Source organism: Gobius niger (genome assembly GCF_951799975.1).
Source record: "Gobius niger genome assembly, chromosome: 1".
In the NCBI taxonomy this organism is placed as follows: domain Eukaryota; kingdom Metazoa; phylum Chordata; class Actinopteri; order Gobiiformes; family Gobiidae; genus Gobius; species Gobius niger.
In genome coordinates this window covers 26,108,213-26,123,411 of record NC_136852.1, presented here as the reverse complement: position 1 = coordinate 26,123,411, position 15,199 = coordinate 26,108,213, and the positions used below count along the sequence as shown (strand labels likewise).

At 40.7% G+C, this 15,199-nt stretch overlaps 1 protein-coding gene across 1 annotated transcript in view; it reads right to left on the bottom strand.

Moving 5' to 3' along the window:
• lrrc75a (leucine rich repeat containing 75A) overlaps positions 1-15,199 on the bottom strand; it is a 42,905-nt gene that overhangs the window by 1,600 nt on the left and 26,106 nt on the right. The gene's annotated exons all lie outside the window — the stretch shown is intronic.

Genomic DNA, 15,199 nt, shown 5'->3' with positions numbered 1-15,199 from the left:
ATGCATTCAGAAGAGAACAGAGGGGTATACTAGGAAGCTGGAGGAAGCACCTTGAGCATCGTCGAGAGAATCCCTTTATATCAAAGCGCACATGTATTTTATAAAGTAGCGGCATCGTGTTGTAGCTTCTACTACATGTGGCTGGTGCAGATTGTAGTTGACCACATGCATATGGCTTAGTTGTTTCTCGGTTCAGTCTCGTGTCGTTCACGGAGCTGTATAATATATTCGTCATGGGTTAAGCTCTTAATCCCCACCTGAACCGAGCACATTTTCTCCTGTTTGGCTTTACCCAAAATCTAAAAATCGTAGCAACAAAAACGCATCAAAATAGCGACGAAAACAAGGATGAAGAAGCAGCAAAAATGCAACAAAAACGTGATGAAAACACAACAAAAAAGCAATGAAAAATGTCAATGAACAACATATATGGGTCTCATGCATGTAAACACACCACACTGGATTGTGGATTGAGGAAAACCTACGCAGAGAACATGCCAACTCTACACAGGAAGGCCCTGACCAGTTGGGAATCGAACCCGGGACCTTCGAGCTGTGAAGCACGAGCTCTAACCGTTGTACTACCGTGGCGCCCATGACAAAAAACAACCGAAAAAGACAACGAAAAAGCAATTAAAAAAAATGACAAAAACAAGACAAAAGCGCTTCAAAAATGTGCCAGAAAAGGCGGTGACAACATCACAAAAAGGTTACGATCACGGCCCGGGTTAGAAGAACTAATCCAGGTTAAGTTCAACCAGCTTCGTAGCACAGCCCTCAGAGTTGAGTTGCTAGGCTTCTGCTTCTCTCACACTAATCACTAATCACAGAGAGAGGCCTGATGGTTTTCTTTTGTTTTAATACATGTATAACTGCCATCACTAGACGGCATTCAACTTTGTACATGTTTTCTCTCCGAGTTCATAATAACAGATTACACAGAAAAACAAGGTCAGAACATTTGCACTTACAGCAAATTCCCCCGCAAAATATAGCCTCCAACACAGGTTTATATTTTTTTTAAAAGAGCGATGACATTTACGCACATATTGCCTATTGTTGCTATTCTAATCCAGCAATAGCTCTGTATTCTATTATGACTCATGTGGTCGCCTCAGGACAAGCTGCTCCTCTGTTTGGGATAAATGTATCGCACCATTGCACCAAAACAACCCCATTAAATTCACTCTGATGACCACACACCATTTGTATCCTTCTTGGCTAATGCGCGGCCGTAGATCTTAATTGGAATCACATTGCATCATAACTAGGCCCGCCGCGATAACAAATTTGACGTGCGATATATTGAGGCAGGAAAGTATCGCGATAAACGATATTATCGACTATAACGATACTGGATACTGTCGAGTCTCAGCCAAACAAATGACAGTAAACCTTTGTTCTAAAAGTGCATCAAGCTCAATTTGCTTCAGCTAAAAATCTAAGAAAAGAAAGAAAAAATAGGGGAATTGCTAATATGTACAGATGATATATATCGAATCCAAACATATATCTATCTGTTATTTAATTATTGTGACAGCCCTGACTATAACTTTAAGTTTTTCCAGAGTCGTTAATTCACTCCCTCTTGGCATCCACTGTTTTAATGTTTTGTTGTCAATTCTCAATGTACATAGAGGGAAAGTCAATATTTACACATTTTTCTGTTTATTGGTGGGTGTCAGGCCACATGTGAATTGATAAGTCTTGTTTGAAGGGTATTTCTGGACTGCAGCGGTCAGGCCATGCTGATAAATAAGATTAACATTAGATTTAATCATGATTGGATTACAATTTGATTAACAGCACTGCCCAAGCAACACGTTATTCAAGTAGAATATGCTTAATAGCGCTACGAGTCCGGTAATCACCATGTTACAGGTCATTTTGTAGCACTGTCTAAAAAAAAAAGTGTGACATTTAAGATTCGCAGAGTTCACAGGGGAAGCGGTGGATTTGTTAAGTTCCTCTTTCATGAGAGGAGCAGCAGGGGTGGGACAAAAATTAATTGCTTGAGGAAAGAAAAGGGTTTGCGGCCGACTGCTGCAAATGGGCCGCGAAACCCCAAAAACATCTTTAAATTGGTCCCAGTGTGGTCCAGGTCCAGGGGGGCAGAGCCGCCCGTCATCACTCCAATCACAATATGATCCTTTCGGATTCAATGTACGAGAGATGTCATCCCACGCTGCAATTTTCTCATATCAATAGGGAATCCCATTATCCAGATTAATGGAGCTTTTGGGCAATTTTAATTAGATTGCAAATTGGGCTGGGTACTTGAACGATGCTTGGTTTTCGATACCGATACCTGAATGATACTTTTTTCTGAAACTTTCTGATATTTGTCGTCTAGAACCAGAAAACAGAACAATAATGTGTGGAAGATCTGCACATTTACAAAATCAGGTTCATCACTGATATCAAGGAATGTGTGGAAAATGGGGAATCATTTGGGGAAAAATTTGGGGGGAAAAATAGGGGAAAAAATTTGGGAAAATGGGGGAGAAATAGGGAAAATATTAGTAATAAATATTTAGCAAAAACAAGAAAAAAATTGGGACAAAAATAAGAAATAAATGTGTAAAAAAAAATAATAATAAATTAAGGACAGAATTGGAAAAATGTGGTGGGAAATGTATCGAAATTGGGGGAAAATGTAAATGTAATAAAAAATTAGCAAATAATGAAGGGGGAAAAAATGAGAAAACAAGAAAAAATTGGCCAAAATACATTTTTAAAAATGTAAAAATTGGGCAAACCCTGGGAAAAAAAAGTCTGGGAGGAAATGGGAGGAAAAAAATGGGAAAAATATTTAATTTGGGCTGAAACAACCAAGTTACTTCCTTTAATGCCGTGGCCGGACCAACAGCATCAAAACTTGGATCTTTTTCAGTTCCTGCTTTCGATACTTTAAACTTGTTCGATACTGTAGAACCTAATTTTTTCCCCCCAAACCATACTGGTATTGTTTAACCGTACCCAGCCCTAAATGCACATATAGCCACATCCAAAATGCCATCTCAGTCACTCAAGCTTTAAAACCATGGATATAGAAGCTACATATTCCCAGCATCTTTCGCCCCGGCCCTCAGCTCCTCCTCCACTTCACTATCAACCATTACGGAGGCCTATACTGTATATACAGCATCTATCTCCTCAAATGTGTTTCCCAGGCTTTAGCTGTTTCTAATCTCCAGAGACCCGCCATGTAAGACTTTCAAAGCAAAAAAAAAAAAAAAAAGAGCAGAGAAGGCATGCTGCAGAGTGCAAAAATAAGGCTTAGAATTTAGAGCGAGAGAAGGCTGAGATGATGGCAAGTATAAGGCTTAGAGATTCAGAGATGGAAGCAGAAAAAAGAGGGAGGAGTGCAAATGTAAGGACGGGGAGAGACTTTTTCGGCCACACATTTAAATACTTAACATTACAGACTCCAAACCATGAATCTCAAATAGCTGCAAACCCGGTCAGAAGGGAAAAAGAGAGAGAGCTCGTGATGATATGCCTGGCAACTGCCCAGAGTCCCACGCTGAATGGATGAGGGGTCACTACTAGGCCCCTCTTCCCCCGATGGGACAGAGCAGTGGGACAGGCAGAAGCGGCTGAGGGCTCAGATTACACTCATACATCACCAGTAATGTGACCCCATGTGCTGTAACGGAACTTACCATATTGAAATAGTTCAAGAAATGTTGCAATAATATTCAAGATAGAAATAAAATAACACATTTGTTCAAAAGCAGCATTACTGATCTACAATTGTATTTATTCTCAAAAGATCATAAAAGGTCTGAATAGAGAAGGTTCTGAATAAAATATCCCTAATTGATCAAATATAATTGGCTCTGTAAAGTAAAATTGTATCGTATCAACATTTACAACCAATAATTTAGGTCAGAGAATCAGATCTGTCCAAACCCCCACAGCCTCTAACAGATTCCTGCTGCAATACACTGTACATAAGTTCAGATAGACACATAAACACATCCTGTCAGAATAAGAAGCCTATGAATATGCATTCTAAAGATCACTCTCATTTGCACAAAGTCAAACTGATGCTGCTGAACCTCTAATTATCACCGCTTCAGTCAGTGATTTCTCACTCTGAAAGGCTGTCTACTCCCTCATACTTGAAATACGAAGTTCAATTATTTATCTTTTTAGACCTGTTAAAACCATTGATCTGAAGTCATTTCTGAGAAGACTGGGGCCCATTAAAACCAGTTGAGCTAAAATCCAGCAGCTCTTATGGGGCGCTCCCTGTCTGCCGTGGTCAGTGTCTTGAACAGATTGTTCTAATCTTTCAGCCAACGCTTTCATAACAATACTGTACGCCTTGTGCAATATGTCTCCCCTTTTGGCTCATTTGGCGCCCAGTCAGAAGCAGCTGCTGGATCTTCCCATGTGAGAAAACACCTCTTCTCTCTCGCCCTGCAGCGGCTCAAAGGTGAACCATGTGTTTCTTTATAAAGCAGCCTGTTTCACACAATCATACGCCCAAGCGATACAGGCTCCTCCTAAACCCCTGACCTCTGGTTACTAACAGAGCCGTGGTTAGTTTTTGACGTGTGCCACGGAGGTTGTTTCGACCACAGCTGTCGGCAAAATGACATAATTTTTTCTGTTTTTTAATATTGGTAGTGTCCCATAAATGATCAGCACAAAACAACCAGTCTACCCCTCTCGGTAACACTTCACATTACGGGCCGGTACGTCCGTGGGACTTACAGTGGTAATTACTAGTAATGACAGTGGTACTTATTGTGGTACTTACAGTGGTAATTACAGTGGTAGTTCTTGGTACTTATTGTGGTACTTAAAGTGGTACTTACAGTGGTAATTCTTGGTACTTATTGTGGTACTTACAGTGGTAAGTACTAGCATTTACAGTGGTAATTCTAGGTTCTTATTGTGGTACTAAAAGTGGTAATTACTAGTAATTAGGGTTAGGGGTTAGGATTAGGGTTAGGGAGACACAGAGTTACCACAGTATCTCTCATTACTAAGAGATACAGTGGTAATGCTCTTAGTAATGAACATTTTACTTCTATTTACTTTGGTACTTTAAGTGATAGTTTCTAGTAGTTACAGTGATACATCTATGGTACTTATTGGTAATTCAAGGATACTACAGCAGCAATTCATAGGTAGTAAATGTGGTACTTCCACATACAGAAGTAATTTTTAGGATTTTGTGACTACAAAACAACATAAATCAGCATTAGGGAAAACAAGAAGTACAACCTTCATTACTAAAAGTTACCACTGTATCTAGAAGTACATACCTTGTAATTCTCACTATAGTATCCTTTAAGTACCACAATAAATACCTAGAATTACCACTATTATTACAAGCATTTACCACTGTAAGTACCACAATAAGTACCTAGAATTACAACTGTAAGTACCACCATAAGTACCATTTTACGTACCACTGTAAGTACCACCGTAAGTACCACCATAAGCACCACCGTAAGTACCACTGCAAGTACCACAATATATACCTAGAATTACCTCTCTATCACTGTAAGTACCACCGTAAGTACCACAATAAGTGTCTAGAATTACCCCTGTAAGTACCAAGGACTTACCGGCCCGTAATGTAAAGTGTTACCAGGAGCGGTTTTGCAAAATAAGATCGGATGAAGACCCTGACTCCAGTCTTGTGTGGTTAGTGTGAAATAAATTAATAGTTTCACAGAGATTCTTAACTCAAAAACATGCACATTCAGAAAGGCTCATCCTCCAGCCATAGGTAATCCTGCCCACACTCTTGGCTCAAGATCTAAAAACTCGATCGCCCACCACCCTGACATGCTGCACTGCTCAAAGGATGGGTCAAACGCAAAGGACGCTACGTTGAAAATGGAAAACATCAACAATTTGACACGTTATAGAAACAGCATTTACCCCATCGACACTGCCGCTAAATTAGGTTTGCTCCTGCTATGTTTTTTTTTTTTTACATCGATGGACAGGATCCCCATTAGCGCAGTCAAGCCAGGAAGAATAAATGAATGCAACTTCAAATCCTCCCTGTTTCCAGTGTAATTGACAGACTTCAACATGCCCTTTTTATTTTACCGCATGACGGACGACAAAGGCCAAAGCATGTTCCCGAGGCAGTTTCAGTTTAATGATGTGATGACAGGATACTACAAATGTTTTTTTATTTTTTTAAATGTGGCTGCCGTCTCGCTACTGTTCAGACTCCAGACTGTAGCCGCCGGGGACCATTTAAAAAAACAAGTTGGATGGAGCCAAGAAGACAGTTGAGGGAATCCAAAAGGCAAAATGCATTGGCAAAAAATGTACTCCGCTGTGCAACGCGAGGATGCTATACAAGAACGAAATGGGGATGGAGCACTTGCAACCATTTATAATACAATTTGACTGCAATACAACTTTCAGCTCTACTTTGCGCAGACTACCGAACAATAGCACGTGACAGAATGACGCCAGTGCAGGGCCTTTCACCCTGTAGATTTGGCAAACAGTGTATCTTCTGTCCAAATGCCTGTGTCTCTATGGGTTCGGAGCTGCTGCAGTGGTTGAGGTCAGTGCTCCTTTGGGAATAAACATGAGTCGGCGCGGGGCGGAGACACTGGGGCTGTTGTAGTATGGGGGGGGGGGTTATCTGATCTAGGCTATACAATAATGCCGACAAGACTCAACTGTCATCGCTTTCAATGCACTGCGATGCTATGTGCTACTTTACACCAGCGAAAAGGTTACATTTGAATTTCTTTACAATAGGGAACGTGACGGCGCTGCTCAGTGCTTTGAAGCTTCTGTCCCTCGTTGCTTCTTGTCCATTTGTACATGTGGGGAAGACAGTTGGAAAAGCTATCTGCATCCTCTTCTACCCATAATACCCATAAGTCCGTGCAGGTCCAAGTCTGCTCAACTGGCCCCTCTCAATTTATCTCCAAAATGCTTTAGAATTCCAAACTGTTCCACTGATGAAATCTATAAATCCTATAAATCTTCATCATACAGACCTTCAACATCTTCAGCTCTGCCCTTTTTATTGTTCTGAATGATACAACATACTGCAGCAAGACTAAATCAGCCGTGGCAGTGATATAATATGATGGAGTAACTGTTCTGGGACTGAAGCAACACTACAGCAATACTAGAACGAGTGTGAACTGACAGGAAGAACACAAAAAGAGCCTGTTTACGTCACTTTTTGTCACAAGATGGTCCCGAACTGGGACTTGATGGGAACAGGTGCAACAGGCTGGCAATGAGTTGAAATGGAACAAAACAAGGGGAGACGAGCACCAAGCCATGTGGACAAGTAGAGTGGAAAATTGGTATTAAACTCAGTCTGTTTGCAATGGCACCAATGTCTTAGAACTGTACTGCTATATACAGTATAACACAGACAACAGGGGACTTTACATTGTATACATTACAGGGCAAAATCTTCCACTTCCTTTGTTGCTAGAAGGCAACAACATCTATAGATTTTAATGAGGTGAAAAGGTATTTTATAAAGTACAGAAAATGGCCACACAAGAGTTGGGTTTCCATTTCGCGGTATGAAGACAGTATAAGCTCTAGACCAGTGTTGAGAACTCAACTGGTGGGTCGGGACCCAAAAGTGGGTCGAGGAACTGTTTTCAGTGGGTTTTGTGCCGTTCCCAGCCTTTCTTTTAAAGCAGTACTAAGTAAATTACTCTGGGGGTAATACAAGTGGAAATGGGATGATGGAGGGTCTTTCATCTCCCCCTGGTGTCTCCGGTCAAAAAACCACAATTGCAACTTTCCCTGCATCGACCTGGAGGTGCAATACACACAAATAGAATCACAAAGAAGAAGCTAACAGGCTGACGGGCAAAGCTAACTGCGGGCTAGCACCACTTAAACAGTATTTACAGCCCAGTTTGAGTGAAAAAAAATACTCTATTGGATGCACAATTTCCCTCTCTCTCTTTGTCTTTTCTGTCAGCGTAGCATTTACTCTCACGGACAATTATTGAGCAAAAAAAAAACGCAACATGCTACGACACCTGCAGTGTTCTTATGGCCTCTAGAGGCATGAGTTATTTAGTACTGCTTTAATATTTATCTACAGAATCACTACTTCATCTCATAATTTCAGGTTTTTTGGCTTATTAAATGCTTGATCAACAACAATATGTGAGGAAAAGACAATATTTTACTTAATATTTTAAAAGTCTAAATCATATTTCGGTGTTGGTGTGTCATCCCAGTGTGATCGTGGTTCCGGACACTATACAAGTAAAGAACCACTGCTCTAGACTGGTCAAGATTGAATCTCACCAAAGTCTTTTTTTTATTCTTTTGCTCATTTAAAGTTTGTGACACACCTATAGGCAACTGAAATTGCTCTCTGCCATTGGAACGGGGGGCAATACTCCACGTGAAGCCGAGTTTTCATTTAGACGACAGAGGAATTCATTCGTCTGTCTGCTCTGAAAAGGTCTGTCACTTCTGTTCACTCTCCTCCCGATATCCAGCAGCAAAGCTGAGATAAAGGATTAGAATCAAAAACGCCTCTACAGAAAGCATTTTATAAACACCACGGGACACAAAAAGACACACTTCTTACCGCTCAGATACAGATTTTGACCTCTCAAATTGCAGAGTTAATAGGGAAGCCTAAAGCAGTCTCTATTCATTATTAGAATTCGATGACGTATATTGGGACTTAATTGATTCATATTTTCTGTGTAGTCCAGTAAAAGGGCACATGCAGATGTAGCTAAACCCTTATGTATAAACCACAGCTCCAGGAATAATGACACAGTGAACCATGGCAAAAATATTAGAGCTATTTACATTCACACAAATACGAAACAGCTTTCCCCAAGTCTGACGTTTGTTGAAGTTTTTACTGGTATAAAAAGTTAAGTAGCAAAAAAAGAAAATACAGGTTCTTTACTGGAAAGTAGCAGTAGCAACATGTGCTCCACTGTCCACTGTTCGCTTCTGACCCATCTCTGCAGTAAAAAGCTGGAGTGGAGCCAGAGAAGAGAAAGACTTGGTCTTAAAGAGTTATGTTTTTGGGGTTATTTCAAAACTTTGAAGGGAGAAAAAGCCAAAGATGTTTAAATAGATAAACCTCGCCATAACCTTTTTGAAAGCTGTAGGTGCCCTTTAAGTTGACAGCGAGCAGATGGTGCTCTTTGAAAAAATAAATCCTTTCTTGGCCCACTGGGATTTTCTAGTGGTCACTCTGCAACCACAGAGTGACCACTAATCAAATCAGCGACAGCCAGAGAGGGCGGAACCCTATCCGACTTCTTTAATAAATACATGCACAAGCCAAAATCTACATCTGCAAATAGCTCTGTTTTCCTATAAAACAACTAAGGAACCTTCATGTCCCTTTCTTTGCCCCATTTCAAACATTCAGAAACCAATGTCAAAACGATCGGTTGATAAATAGGCCAAATAAATGATGTTATGTAGCCTACTCCTGTGCTCAACTATAATTTCGCTAAGTGTCATTATGTCCCTCTTGTGCCCAGACACAACACTTTGGACATTAGTATTTTTAGCTCAGAGATGACCCATGCCTGGTGTTCCCGCTGCTGAGGCAAGGGCAGAGCCAATAAATCTGTCCAGACCAGCGGCAGTCAGGAGACAGACGGAGCAGATGAGGGAGCCGTCTCCATGGAGAGGGATGTGCTGTCCACTGAGAAAATCTTTACTTCACAAGACACTGTTGCTACCACGTGCACTACAGTCAATCATAAAAACTAACCCTCACAACTAGATATTTAACCAGATGAAGGAGGGCAATACGACTACTGTGATTAACAGATACTGTATATTTCATGTTTCTTGCTTTTTCTAACTTTAAGGACTTTGATGCACAATCCCATTACAGCCGCCATGTTTCCCCTGGATGCTCGAGTAAACCTTGCAACCTTCATTATTCCCGAGGGGCAATTTGTTTCCCAGCAGCAACACACAAACCAAACCACATTCACAAACGACGGCAGAAATTCATACCTCAGTTTAGAGACCATTTTGAAATAGAAGATGACATTGTGCTGTGGCAGAATCTATTTCAATTACTTCAGTACTGATGAGAGCTAGAGCTAGTTAACCTGTCTGGCCTTTGCAGACATACCTTCACGTTACACAAGGCAGAAAGCAAGACCAGACGGAGTGGGCAGCTAATGCTTTAATCAGATACATATTGCAACGTAAGATAAATGTAATCGTGGGATGGATCAGTGAAGTGTGAAAGTCTCCAAGCAGTGCAAGTTTGATGTGATATAAAAGATTGAAAGATGAGGTAATTGTGAACACGCAGCAACAGATTGCGACGTTAAAAAGGAAGATGTTACGAACGGTTAAAAACTAATTGATTTCTAAGTTACAAAACCATGTCTGCGATGTTATGAATGGTTAAAAGCTAATTTATTTGGAAGCTACAAGGCCATGTTCATGATCATCACAATTTAATTTGAAAAGGAAGCTGTGTTTGACAGCCAAAATGGAGAATTAAAAGTGTGAGATGAACTAAAGTCACTTCGCTTTAATTATCTTGACAGTATTTGCCAGTGTGGCTTCGGGAGCTTTTCGAACCACAAAACGACCCAGTGACGAGAAAATGACGTGAATATAAACTAACACTCTATGAAACAAGTTCTTTTTCTGATGATGAGAGGGATTTCCTACGATTGTTGGCCAAATGTTTTATCAGTTATTGATATTGTGTAAGCCACGCTTTCTCCACACACACACACACACACACTGGACTCATTCATTCAGTGCACTCTCTCCCATTCTGTTCCTTTTTCTATACATCATCTGGATGAAGAATCTGGCACAACCTGTTCATTTGACTTTAAAGCGCACTTTGAAAGACCCGAGGTGCAGCTCGCCTCTAATGCACTGACGATGCCAGGGGGCGCTGTGTCTGTGCCACACGCTTTTACACAATGTGTGGACTACAACTTAGAATCAGTCAGTTATATTCTTTTGCACGGTTTAGGAGAGGTGTTTTAAATGTACTCGTGATTAAAAGTGAAAACCTTTTGGACTAGACTGGCTTTTTGAGGATGATGCAAATGACCGGGGCAGTACATGTTCATGCGGCGCATCAGTGTTTAACAACTTATCACAGGCTGGCGGGGTTTGCGCCCTGTGCATGTCATGTTGTCTTTTAATTCGATTTGCGAGATGATGAAAAATTAGAAACATTTGATGTTAAAGGTACACTGCGTAGCATTTTGGATATTACTGTTGTGGCAAAACAAAACATGCTCCTAATGACACAGAAAATGCTGTTATTGCAGTGTGTAATAAAAGAATGGATTTGGATGAGAAACTAACCTGTTTAAATCTCAAATTCGACTGCCTTTCGTCACATCTCCATGGAGACGAGCTGGAGACGCACCCACTCCCAGTAAAGTTTACAGCCATATCTTAGGAGGAATGAGCCTCATACATGGTTGTTTTCTACATTTATGATGATTTTCAATGATGAAAAAATCTGTCATAAAATAAATGCTTGTATTTCAATTTTATTTTTTGGTTGTATTCTACGCGGTGTGGCTTTTAAAAATGTGTTTTTCATAGGAAAATGCAGTTCATATTTCAATGTAAGGAAAATTTCCGCTGCCACCAGAGTGCAAGTTGCATCTTCCAGCAGTTTTGTTGACTTTATTTTAGAGTCTATTTAACATGTGCCTCACCAGCTGCAAACCTCACCACACATCACTGCATCAACCATAATCTCTGGAAAATATCGGTATATCGGCATACTGGTAAATAAAGTATAATGTCAAAAACAGATAATGTCAAAAATTCCAGCTTGTGACATGCATTTGGAATATACTGTAGTACATATTTAAAGAGGGGGTATTATGCTTTTTTCAATCACATAGCACCAGTCTATAGCACACTACAATGATGACCAAACCTTCTGTTGGTCTGTAAATGCAGTAAATTAGAATAACTGCCTTGTATAAAATTGCTCTCTCAAAATGGCTGTAGTGAATGTCTTGAAATAGGCCTCTGTCTCTTTAAGAACCTCTGATCCTTTCCGACACGCCCCCTCCACACGCTGTCTGTGGCATCAGTGGGGAGGGGGTTCTGCTGAGGAGCAGTGGTTGGTTACTCGGCTGGTGACGAAAGCTCTGAGGCGTCTCCGGGAGGCGGGGCCGTTCCTAGGAGGACTCAGGCAAACCTATCCCTAAAATGGTTGCCATCAGAGTTTTTACAGATTTCTCAAAAATACGTGAATGAGCCAAGGCAACACTTGACATAATAACATGATGTAAAGCTTGAAAAAGTTGATTTTGCATAATACCCCCCCTTTAAATAAAATACAAAAACGTAAAAAACTATCATAACTGTACTATTACGAATATTTTGTACAAACAGAACAAGCTCTTTGTATTAAATGAACTGTATCCTGTAAGAAATAAAACCACTTCTGAGTAACAATGGTCAATCTGTGTAACTACTTTTAGACTCCAACTGTTTCTGATTCATCTTTTTGAATTCTATTTCACTTCCTTTGTGCCCTAATATGCTCATTGTGTTAAGAGGGTAGCTGCATAATAGCTAACATACAAACGCCTATCTTTAAATCAAGCCCTGCAAACCTTGAAGTAAAGCACCACTTCTTCTCCGAGCTGCTAAAACCCAGACAGCGCTGGATGGACTCTTGACAGTGATTTCACAGCGGATATGTAATCGCCAGTGTGCCATTTGTGTATAATTTAAAGAGGTGCTCTACCTTCATCTTAACACTTGTCCCCTATTCAAAATCAGCAAGAGGGAGAAGCTAAGCACCTGTTGGCTGAGGAACGTGGAGAAAAAAAAAACACTATAATACCACAACTTTAAATGGTCCAGCTGGAAAAGCCAGCACCTACTTTTCCAAAACATGAGTGTCTGGAGTGATTCACACATCAATTTCTCCCACCTGTTTGGTGTCAAGTCAGTCATATCCGCTTGCTGTGCATTATTCAAATGTGGAAAAGCGGTCATTTCTTTGCACATTGAACTTGTGCACAGGTTTAAGTTATTATGCAGCTATTGCGATATAGTGTGAAAATACTAGTGTTCATCTTGGGACGACTGCAGATTTTTTGCCACAATACATGCATGGTACGTCTCTGTTTGCGGTCGGCTACATGAGATGAGCCTAAAAATAAACAAGTAGTTTAATAAATAATCGCTGACACTTGCGTTCGCACAAACAGAAGAGGCGGAGGATTCGATCTTCCCCACAGTATCTCCAATCACAAGTCCATGTGTACCATCTGCTTTACCCCAGGGTGCGATGTACAGCTCTGATTAAAAACCTGATTGAACGGTGGACTGTGATGGAAAAAGAGTTTTTGCGTGACATAATACTTATTGAAGAAGATAGAAGAATAGAGGTATATCGGCCCTTGCCCTACATCATCAAATTATAGACCGTGAATGCAACCTATAACCAGGAGGACTAAACCAGAATATCTTCCAGCTCGTTGGACAGTGCTAATTCCTACTCACACCTTTTGTCAAGAACTTACATTTTCGATATTAGGAACACAGATAGAACTTCATTATTCTTAGGGTTTTCAACATCAATTACTGGTATTTGTTTATTTATTTGGGAAGCTAAGCAGGTCTTGGTTGGTACTTGGTTGGGAGACCGTTTGGGAAACACCAGGAAGGTTTGCACTGTGTGTGGTCGGAGAGGCTGATGGCACAGATTGGAACCTTTTTTCCAACACCTCAACTACAACCAAACATGGAGTGTATGAATAATGCAATGTAAAGCATATTTCAGTATCCAGAAAAGCGCTATACAAAATGCATAGTTTTTACTTTTCTTATTAATGGACACATATGAGACTCATACATGTAAACTCACGACTACATTATGCACAGTTAAGGGCAGGAATTTAACTGGCAAACGTTGGATTGGTGGGTGACACTTTGCCACTGATCCACAGCCTGGTATTCCATTTTGGTACTCACTATGCCCTTGACTACACGGTGTATTTCGAGGTGGTATAGTTATAGTAACATAGTTATAGTAACATCGTGACATGTTTTACTTTCTTCAACACATTGAACATATTCCAGCCATGATAATAATGAATAATGTATAATGAATGTGTCTGGATACAAACGTAAATCCCACTATGCATCCTTGTATCTCCATTATTTTATTTTTGCCTTTAGACATCTCCTCTCCACTGCTTCAATCTTCAGTCTCTGGCAGCGGCCATCACACAGTAATTGACCGCGCAGCAACCCACACCAGGCTTATGTGAACCTTGAAGTGCAATGCAAATGAGCTTGTTAGCACCGGGCTTCAGGCACGCGGAATTGGGAAGAGAACAAGACATCACTGAGTGTGTGAGCGGCTGCTGTACAGAAGCATAGTAAATTTCCACACACCAAAAAAAAAAGTCTAATCGAAAATTGGGCAACATTGCATTTAGTCTTATCGCAAGTGCGCAGTGAAGGAAACACACAGATGGAGGTCTCATTTCTTCATTTCCGTGACTCAGTGCAAAAAAAATAAAGAGTATTTCTTTTTGGCAGGTTTCTGAGTGGCCTCTTAAGGAGCAGTAGGTGATGACAGACGGGTGACACGCGCTGTCAACAAACATCACTCACAACATTCTCAGGAAGTATTTTACGCGATACCTGGTATTTTATCAATTCGACCCACAACTGCACAGGAGTCTAATGATTTATAACTTTAAATGATGTTTTAAAGGAACAGGCCCCGTTTGTACATACTGAGATATGTTCTTCTGGTCTTTATGCGTGCCCTAAGTCACGCAAAACGACCAAAGATGTTGTTAGCATTTGGCTTATCCCAGTATATTCCTATAGCTCCAAACGGTGTGAAGTTAGAAACGACCAAGCTCTCCCACGGGCACGCACTATGACCAGACCGGTACGCATCAAGCTCAGGTAAAGAACAGTATGGAAAAATGGTGGCCTATTCATTTAATTAATGATTTTTTTCAGATAAGGCTAGTAGTTGCTTTGCAGAGAGGACAATTCACTACTTTTCATAGTCCCTCTGTGGGTAATACTGTAAATGGGATGATTGGGGGGTCTTTCATCTCCCCCTGGTGTCTCTGCCCAGAAAACCACACTTGCAACTTTCCCTGCCTCCGACCCAGTAGCCCCAATACACACTAATGGAAAACATTTCCCTCGCTGCTCTCAGTCACATTTCTGACGTTTATGA